The sequence below is a fragment of the Idiotropiscis lumnitzeri genome, chromosome 3 (assembly GCF_059441095.1).
Source record: "Idiotropiscis lumnitzeri isolate Australia: NSW breed Sydney's pygmy pipehorse chromosome 3, RoL_Ilum_1.0, whole genome shotgun sequence".
NCBI lineage: Eukaryota > Metazoa > Chordata > Actinopteri > Syngnathiformes > Syngnathidae > Idiotropiscis > Idiotropiscis lumnitzeri.
This window is the reverse complement of record NC_142393.1, coordinates 15,506,325-15,516,926: the sequence shown is the minus strand read 5'-3', so window position 1 is coordinate 15,516,926 and position 10,602 is coordinate 15,506,325. Positions and strand designations below refer to the sequence as shown.

Genomic DNA, 10,602 nt, shown 5'->3' with positions numbered 1-10,602 from the left:
CCTGTTATTACCTTTCCAAGCCATTGTCCCTCAACTGGCTTTCCACTCTCGTGATGCTTTTAATTATGAGCAGAACCAGCACTCATTAGACGGGAGCCATTGGATGTGCAGCGTGGTGTTTCAATGGCATGTTAAACATTTGCGGTCATAACCTAGGCAACCAGTATTACAAATTCACACTTTGTGTTGCCGATGTTTCTTGCGGGACAAAATAAAGTTTTCAAAATTTCCTTTATGAAGGCCAAATGTAACAACATCCATTACGCTGATTTATTCAGGTGTTGTAAAGAGTGTGCAAAGCAACATTATTTTGTTTTAATTTTTAAAACAGTAGTTCACTCTTCCAACTCCAATATAGTGTTGATGGCAGTTATGCTTTGACTGATGGATTCTGAATTAAACTACTTGTATGCACACATTCGTGTGCAGTAGAAAATGCTACATTCAAAAAATAAAATCTTATTTTCAGTGCTTATATGTAGTGTTAGGCCAACATTTATATTTATTGTTACTCTGGCCTATTTATTTGCTAATTTTGGGCGTCTTTGGCGCAACGGCATATTCCGCCCTACCAAAAGTGTGACTTAACTTTGTTGAAATAATTTGTTTCAGTACACTTGCAATAAGACTATGTTGTGTGAACGTGATTACAAATATTTGAATGGATTCATGGCGTACTAGTAAAGGAGTTCCAGGCGGTGACATGCTGTCAGGTTCATGACTGGTGTGACACTGACTCCTCTGGATTTTAATTTAAAAATATTATTCCAAAATAGAAGATTAGTATTTTGGAAAACCCTGCAAAGCACTGAAGTTCCGAACCTTGAAACGTGAAGTGGCGAGGGAACATTAGTAGTAGTTCAGAAATAGTTTTTTTTTGTTATTTATTTTTTTTTTTTTTACACTGAACTTATTGTAGTGGATGAAGCTTAATGTAAGTGTGTCAATGATTCTGCTTTGGGCTAACATCGTCACGTTATCCACAAATAGGCATTTACGGAACTGATAGTAAAACAGTGAACAAGATAGGGCATTACATAACCACTTACATAACAACAAGATGCTTTCCTGGAAAATTTGTTTTACTCTATATTTTGAATTATATTTATCTTTTTCAGTTGATTGTGTTTTTTTTCTTCTTAAATTCATTTATTATTTTGAGAACTTTTAAATGATAAGAAATGCACAACTAACAATCTATATTTATTTGACTACTTTTATTTTAGAGAAAGTAAATTTGTACTGACAAATCATTATGAATGACTCAAATGTATTCTGTAGGAGGGGATTTAGTGGGTGGGTTTGCCATTCCCACACTCAGAACACATGAGCCAAGAAGTATCAGCCTCCAGGCCGAGAGTGCCACCTACTGGTGCAACACAGACTTGATCAGCGTTGAACTTTTTATTCACCACAAGAAAATCCCACTTTTGTATTCTGTTTGGCTGTGTACAAAAGAAACATGCACCAATTAGTGACACAAGCAGAATGCGGTATCCCAATTAGACCCACCTCCTTCCACTTTGAGGTTCACTTTCACTCACACGAAAGAGAAAACGGAGTTCTTTGACAAGTGAGCCTCATTCTGTTGTTCATGAGGGAAGCAGAGCCACATCTGTTTCTCCACCTAACCCCTGGAAGAGAGTGGGGTCAGGACCATAGCTCAAAGTTCACCACCTGTCCCATTGTGAGCTAGAACCAACATGAACCGCAATCTAAGGCAGCGGTCAGCAGGAAACAGTTTGCTTTTACGTCCAGCGACTCGTGAATTGAGCCTGAGAGGAGAAGAACAAATAGTTGTTCTGTGTTTTGTGAATCATCAATAGCGCAGACATGTCCAAGTGTGCACTGTAGGTTTAAGACTTTGCAGGTGCGCCTGCATGAAGTGGGATGCAAAAGGTTGCTGATGGAGCATGGCAGCACACAGTGATTCATTCATACTATTAGTGACTAAAATAAGAAGAATCACTGATTCGCTATTGGTCTGTTATCAACTCCTTCCCAGACAATCACCAAGTAATAATCCGACAAAGTTGGACAAAATTGCTTCAAAGTTGTGACATGGTTAGGTTCATCAGATTTTGATGTGACAAAACTCGCAAAAAAGTATTTATTTCTTTTTGAAGGCAAAATATAATATAAGATCAGCATATATCTGATGAACAAAATGCTGCTCTGAAATGTTTCCTTTAATTCCCCTTGAAAGAAATTGGACCACAAATATTTCAGTCAAAAGAACATCATTGGCGTGTTCGGTCATGCGCTGGTACCAATATGGGTCGTATGACCAACAGGTGACCGTTTTTGGAGGAACAAAGTTGTAGCACCTGTTCATAATAAGACATTTCCAATCATGTGTTAAAGGTCACGTTAAGAAAAGTAATTTCATTTTACAATGTCAAAATGACTAGTGTTTTGATTGCTGTCACATAAACAGTTTCAACAAGAGACCGACAGGTGGGCGAGTTTCAAGTAACCTACAGTGAATATGTCGCAAGTCTGTAGGCAGTGTGGTGCAGGATTTTAGGCAGGTAGAGAGCAGCTAGGTTGTGAGGGGCTTTCAAGGAAATGGCGGAGACTTAAGCGTAGCTATTTGCTGTGGTTGTGGGAACCAATGAAGCTTGTTTGGAACAAGTGGGATGACCATAGATGTGTGCGTGGCGAACAGAGTTCTGAAATAACAGCACCTTTGCTCCCTTTTCCCTTATCAGCACGATGTCATCCTTAATTGACCCGATTCCCAGATATCCGTCCCTCTGGGCACAAAAATGGGCAGCACGGGAGGTAGAAGATTGTCCGGATGAGAAGAAAGGAGCGTTAAAGAAAGTATTCTTTCAATGTCTTGTGGCGAGGGAGAAAAAAGGAAATCAACATAATGACTTAGCACACATTCAATTTCTCATCTGTGCACCCTCCTCCCACCCTCGTTCACATCCAAATCTTGATTAACCTCCGCTTTCCCACCCACTTACATTCACACGTCCACGGAGGACACAAAAAGTGCCTCGGAGGCCTCCTGACAGATGGGGAGGGTAGGGGGTTTTCGATGTGGGGTGGGTTGGGGCTGGCGGTCGCTAACAAATGGCACCCTGGTTCAGTGTGCTGTTGTCAGGCTCTCAATTGATCCCGCGACTACAGAGGCTTCACTCTGCCAGCGTGTCACAATGACAACAAGTGTGTGGAGCTGGGAGCAAGCTTGTACAGGCATGGGAGCCATAGCGCAATGAATGATAGCTTAGCAAATGGCTGCCCTTTCACCAGCTCCTATTGAAGGGCCATCTCTCCTTTTTCTTTCATAAACGCGCCTAGCTTTGTTGGTTTTATTGGCTTTGATTGGTTTGAGATTCCGCAACGTGTCACGTTTTCTATGTGTGAGCATAGAGCGCATTACAAGGCGGTTATTTTTGCACTTTTGTGCTCGTTACCTTGATTGGTGCTCGGCTCTCACGGTTTGGAATGATGTAAAGCTAGCCGAATTTGGCTAAAAGAAGGGAATGTGATTCACTTTTAAAGTGAATGAGACATTCTGGGATGTCAGTGTGCTTTCAGTAAGTGACATAAACACCGTGGGTGCAACTTTCACAAACATCCTCTGTATTTCATAAGGCTTGTTCAAACTGGGTCATCACACTGCTTCAAATTATGTGTCGGCCCGTAGCCATAAAGTTTTCTATAGTAACATGTGCTTGTATATCAGCATAATGAGCTTCCGTCTCATCAAAACTGGCTGAAAAGCCACCGTGACCTCTCAGCTGACCCTCAGTAACAGTTTACAGACCCAAGAACAATCGTCCTATTGGTTGATAACAACAGCGTCATCCCTACGGGCTCTTTTCATCGCTGTCACCCACCTCACTTCTGGTTAATGTTTCACCAGCAACGCTTGCTTCCATGCCTGCAGGAGGAAGACGAGAAGGAAAAAGGTGCACAAGGAGGCTTGGTTAATGACAAAAGGCAAACAGTGGGTGATCAATTGATTGGAAAACAAACAGGCAGTGGCCGAGCTGAACACGAGCCAAGGAGCAAGGCTGTGGTTGACTGCAGTCTTTCGTGTTTGGGTCAATCTCTTTGGGTTGTATCATTTGCATGTGTCACATTGATATGGTGGAGGGTGCGTCTTAGAAAAATGTCAATTGTGGAATTCTTTTCACTTTTGTTAACTTAAAACTAAAATTTTCTATGTTGTCTCATAATACATGAATGTGAATTGCAAAATTCAGGCTACTTTAGTGTTGATCCTAATTTACTGGCCTTTTTCATCCATCTATTAATCCGATCCGCTTCTCCTCACGTGGGTCGCTGGCGTACTGGAGCCAATCACAGCTGTCTCTGTGCAGTAGGTAGAGTACACCCAAGACTGTTTGCCAGCCAATCGCAGGGAACACAAAGACAAGCAGCCAGAGTGTCTGTTCATGGAATGTGGGAGGAGCCCAGAGTACCCGCAGAAAACCCACGCAGGCACGGGGAGAACATGCAAACTCCACACACTAAGGCCGGAGCCACAATCAAACCCACAACCTCTGCACTGTGACTAAGACGTGCTAACCAGTCGTCCAACAAGCATGCCTTGACAAATGAGGAGGTAGGCTGACTGTTTCGGAGGCAATTCATCTTCCACAAAGATCAGCATCGTTATCACTTTTTAACATGACGCAAAAGACCCACATGGACTCTATAATTGTCCATAAGCTGAAGCCATATTAGAAGTCTTATAAAATTGAATACTTTAAGTGGAGTCATTGTGTTGTGAGATTTCTGGCAAGGAGAAAACATAGGTGGTCTTTAATGCTTTCCACTTGGCGCATAATTGGAGACAGGTGACTTTCAATCAGGAACCTCTGTCAGTGATTGTCTTGAACGTCCAACAAGCAGGCCATGGTGAGCAAAGACAAACATCTCATACATAGATTGCGAGGTTGCAGGACGCCATTCTCCCGTGATCGCCTTTGTGTCGTCCACTCTGCATAGCAATGGCCAGCGCATTGCAATATGTGTGAGGTGTTAAGGTGCAGGGAGAGCGTGTATTGTTGAGGGGACAAGGTCTGCATATTAAGAAAACACGGGGAGAGAACAGGCAAGTGAAAAGACCTTTGAATGAGAATCAATTAATTTTCATTTACCTCTATTAGCACAGGGCTGGCATTTGCATCTGTGAACCTACTGGCAAACTGGCAGTGGCCTTTTTAGTGGAGGGAGAGGGCCACATTAGGCTAATGATGGGGGGGCAGCGACAGAGACAAAGGGTTGTGTGTGCGAGAGGAGGAGGCTCGTCCGTCCTCTTCTCTCATTAACACCACAGAGCTGGCCTCTGCTGTCACACAGCCGGGCCGCACAGGCAGATCATTAACCACAAGCTGGGATGTGGAAAACTGGGTGTTCTCGGCTGCATTGCACACCACGCTCACTGTGCGTGTGCGTGTGCTCTGTGTGTGCGTGTGCGTGTAGGTGCTTGTGCGTGTGTGTGTGTGTGTGTATTTTACAGTGGCTGGTATTGCATTTGATACCTGGGCCATCTTAATTCACCCTTTATTAACACGGCTATTCAGGCTGGACTGGTCGTCGGGAAGGGCGGGCAGATGCCCGGTGGGCCAGCGTCTTCAGGGGCAGCGAAATGACTTAATTTTTAATAATAATAAAAAAAATAATATTAAAATTTAAAAAATGTTTTTTTTCCACAAAGCAGCAAGTATAGCCCATTAAGACATTCACACAATAAACAATAGCAATACAAGGTTACAGCGGGGGTGCTTTTAAAAATCATGAAACTGATCGCAGAATAACTCTAAAATTTCTAACATGAACATGCAGACTTACATTGGAAACAGTTCAACTAAGAGAAACTCTGCCAAATTGCGAGAATAAGTTGTTATGAATAAATTGACACAAATTCACAACAAATAAATGTCATTTAGTTTGTATAAATTTGTTCGTAAAATTGACTCCAAGTCGGTTCTTCTGATAGTGTTCAGCCCAAAAGAGATGACCTTGCTGTTTGTGACCACCTGCCAGTGAGCTTCATTTCAACAGTTGGAAATTATTTGCAGTTTGCATACTTTTGTCACGGTCCTGTAAACACTTAGGAATCCAAATTCCAAGTATTTTTATACACGGTGTTTACTGTGTACATCAAAACAAACCATGTTCCACATCAAAACTCGCACTCTCTGTGATTTCACTGATGAAGAAAATGTTATGGTTAGTGCAGGGTTGTGAATTCAGGCAAAGACAGACGGGGGTCAAACGAAGAACACCTGGATGAGGCACAGGTGTCTGAGGGAGCTGATCGGAAGACACAAGGGACCAGGTTGATGAGCACAGCTGTAAATTGTAAACCCAATGAACAGGGCAAGACATGAACCATGAGAAAACATGACAAAACCAAATACAGCTTTTAGCTTTGCAAACTCGGAGTGGTTTTGCGATAGATTTTAATAGTTTTAGAAATTGTACAAGAGTCAGTCAGTTTAAGCATTCAAGAAAACAACTGCAGTAGTAAAGAGGATAAAGAATATGTGCATGTGAGTATTGTATTGCGTCTGCATGTTCTGCTAGATTTCAAGTTCTTTAAATGTTTAGAAATACTTTGCTTTAGTATTAAGTCAGCTGGTGTCCATAAGTTAGGTGGCGTTGTTAAATGTATTTTATTTTATTTTATGTTTAACTATAACAGGGAGTGGCATTAAACAGCTTGAAAAAAATAATTGCTCAGTATCTGGCCAGCTGCTATTAGTTGTGAAGTTCGATGCCACCTTAACTCCAATTTTTGCTTTTTGCATGCGACAAAAGACAACTCATATATGAAATAACTCGAGGTAAAGTCGAGGTATCAATATATAGTGAATTACAAGACAATGACAGCGAATGGCTTTTAATATATATATATATATGTATGTGTGTGTGTGTGTGTATATATATACGTGTATATATATATGTGTATATGTGAGATAACTTGGTGAACAATTTTACCAAAGTAGTCAATAAGGTAATAATAATAACACTTCCTGAGCCTACCCAAAGTAATTGGGTGAGAAATTTTTGGACATTCCATTTTATTCATTGTGCGAAGCAGCCCTTGTGTGTCCAGCGAGGAGTGTCAAATTAAAACAGGATTAGACACAAGAAGGAGAGCGGCTTATTGCAACACTACTTACACCCTCACGTGTGGTGAAGGAGCCAGACAGGATGTAATGTAGCGTAAGGTATGAGCAGAGAAGAGCATGAACAACTTTAATGGCAGAGGGAGCAGACGGGGTCACAGATGTGACATTATGCTAACAATGGGGGCAACGGGGGTAAAAATGTGCAGACATCCCAGCTTGGGCAAAGCTGTCTTCCAGCTGTTTGGGTCACCTGTCTATTAAGAGGGGATATATTTCTTGAGGCCTAAACGGGCATAGACACATTTATTGGGCTGACAAGAGGGAGGCCTATGAGCAGTTTCATTATTTAACCGGGCCGAACAAAGCATTTTTTCCTCCTGTTTTGGCTAACAAAGATGGACTAGGCCAGCGTAAATTTCCAGAAACATTTTGTCTGATGAAAGAAGACTGGAAATATTTTTACATATATTGCATATATTACATATATTGTACATGTGTTTTCAAATGTAATGAGAATTAATTACACGTTCCCATTTTTGTCAATATATATATATATATATATATTTATTTATTTTATTTTTTTAATTAGGTAAGAATATTTTGAGCCTACTTATTTTGCCGCATGAAACAAAATCTTTCATTAGATAATAAAAAATAATTTTGTGAAATATCACAATAATATCAATATCTCAGAATTCATCACCCATATTGCATATCATGTTTGTTTTTTTAATAATAATAATATTGTGTTTTCTGTTAAAGCCTAACCAGTATTGCTTAAAGTTGCAGTTCATTCCAATGAATTTCTGGAAATTAGTTCTAATTTCGGCTTTCGCAGCCCTACTTGTTAAGTAAACACATTTGTGAGTGACCCATCAACTCAAATCAACTTTATTCATAGAGCACTTTAAAAACAACCAAAACGGCATACAAAGTGATGTACATAAAGCAAAAATCTGTCATATAAATACAAAGACATGACGTTGAAACAATAAATTAACAAACTAAAAACACGAAACACAATAAAACACTTTGAGTCGAGTCGCTTGCTAGGTCGAAACCTCAACAACCTCAACACCTTTGTGGGCCCACATGGTGAGAACTTCTCACATCCAGCGCAGACAGATACTGAAATGACCTCTAGGCTTTTTCCTGTATTCTGTCGGGCCCATTTTAAAACAAAGCACACATGACGACAAAGTAGTGGCGAAATCAGATGGCTTAATTGTTCTCTGACAATTAGATCATCACTCAGTAGAACAGTGGGCAAGTGAGCAAAAGTAGCAAAGGGAGGAGGCGGCTGGAGAAAGGGATGAAAGACGAGGACACTAAAACACCCACTGGGAATGAGAGGCAAGGAGGGAGGAAGCCCGCTATTGAGGGCCTGACGGCACCACAGAAGCAGAGCGCAATTGACAATACTGTACACTGCTGTTGTGCACCATTAAGTGGCATGGAGGACAGGCTCGGGACAAAAGCTTTGCGTCCCCGAGGAGAGAAGCCAGCAGCTCCAGGGGAGCTCTCCTTTCTCCGCCCATATGTTTGTGGCCACCTCACAAGATGCTTCACGGACAGCGGCCGCATGCTCGGCATCTGGCTACACCACGTGGATGGTCAGTCACCATGGCAACAGCGCAATGATACACAAAGATTCGGGGCAGCACTTGAGAGATTAAGGAAAGGAAGTAATTTTAAATGTAGTGGGCTCCCAATTAAGTGGGATTTAGGGTCACACAAATGCCACAACAACCGGATTGTCAAAATAGACGCTTAACATACCAGACTGGAATTTGAGAATGGTACGGTTAAGTCACTCGAGGAAGTTTTGGCAAAATGGAAAAATTTTAAATACTGGATAATTGGCACCGCGGTGGTGCGTATATGATTGGCATGACAACCTCACTGCCACAGTTTGAATCGCAGTATGCGTTTTCATGTTCTTATTTCCTCTCACATTCCCAAAACAAGCACGCCACTTAACTGAAGACTCTAAATTGTCCGTAAGAGTGTGGCAGGCTGGCATGCCAATTGTCGACATACAATATGTCCCGTGATTCCCTCCTAAACAAATATAAACTCGCATTGTGGTTGAAATATTGAGATTATGGCATCGTGAGTTTCTCGTGGAACACATTGTGATGTCTGCAACATCTTGCAAAACATTCTCTCCTGCTTCCAAACAAAGCATCTTCATGTCCAATATGATGACTTTCACCAGCCTGTTTGAGCAACTGTGCTCCCCATTGGAGCGGTGACAAAGAGACGTCAGAATGATGGATGATCAAGCTGCTGCTGGAAGTACTCAAACGGACCTCCCAAACAAGAAACAAATCTAGAAGCAGTGTGCCTGTGAGAGACAACAAGTTGTGGGGGAGCCTGAAGGAAGGTAAAGAAGTGCAATCTTAACAAGTGTTTACCCTGGCTCCGTTGCCAAGCTGTGCAGCAATAACCCAGCGTGGCGAAAGGCAGCGCCTGATCCAGGAAGAAAGGCCCGGGACCGTCAGGTCAGAGGTTACTAACTCTACCATTGTGTCCAACAGGGCAAGCACACTTCAGCTTTTCTCTGACTTTCAAAGGCCTGTGATGGGGGTGGAAAAAACAGGCCTGAAAACACTCGGTCAGGACCGTGGGCTTTATGGTACCCTCGGAAGAAAGATCTGGAACCCCAAAGGTTAAATGAAGAGCGAAAGGGCCCTTCTGTCCAATTACTGAGGGACAAATGCTCTCTGTGACCCGTGCGGGTCAAAGTTCAGCAGAGCCATTGGAAGCGGCACACTCTGGCTTTTTGTGTGCCCGATGAGATGAACCTCTGCTGTGTTTATCTAAGTGACACCGCCGCCTATAGTAAAAGTATAAATAATATGGAGGCCTGCGGGCCTGCCACTTAGCAGAATTCATTTATAGACTAAAGTGGTCATGTTTTTCCACAATGAAAAGGTATTTTGTGGTGCCTTTTTATTGTAAATTAATAAAATGACTAGAAACTCAAAGTTCATTTTTAATTAATTACAGAAAAAAACATTTAATTGGATTATTCTACTTTTGTTGGTGTCCTAGTTACTAGTCAAGGATGTTCAAAGGTTTGCACTGTTCTGGAATGTACTTGTGAGTCAAATAAAAACGTTTTCAAGACAGTAACAATAATTGAGTTCATTAAAAACTTGAATATAATCAACTTAAATTCATGAGTTAGCGCCTTGACAGTTTTAAATGAATTAGAATCACAATAGTCCCACTTTAAAAAAAAAATGGAGTTGTTAATAGCCTGATGGAAAATAAATTTCAATGATGTCAATTCTTTAACCAAAATTCACACAAAATATTTAAAATATTTTTTGATTAAATTAAAACATGCCATGTGAATTAAAATACTCCAATTAACTGTTGTACATTTTATTGGGAAATATTATTAACATATTATACAGCAAAACAATTAAAAAATAAAAAAAAATCTTGATAAAAGTTATAGACGGTGTAGTAATATGCATGGAGCCGTCGTATA

General features: G+C 41.2%; 1 long non-coding RNA gene across 1 annotated transcript; it reads left to right on the top strand.

Annotated features, from left to right (window-relative positions):
- Positions 1 to 6,344: 6,344 nt before the first annotated feature.
- LOC148340097 (uncharacterized) lies at positions 6,345 to 10,136 on the top strand. The gene is made up of 3 exons (XR_015842421.1): positions 6,345 to 6,518; positions 9,286 to 9,486; positions 9,641 to 10,136. It is a non-coding gene; the product is annotated as an uncharacterized LOC148340097 (long non-coding RNA).
- The last annotated feature ends 466 nt before the right edge of the window (positions 10,137 to 10,602 follow it).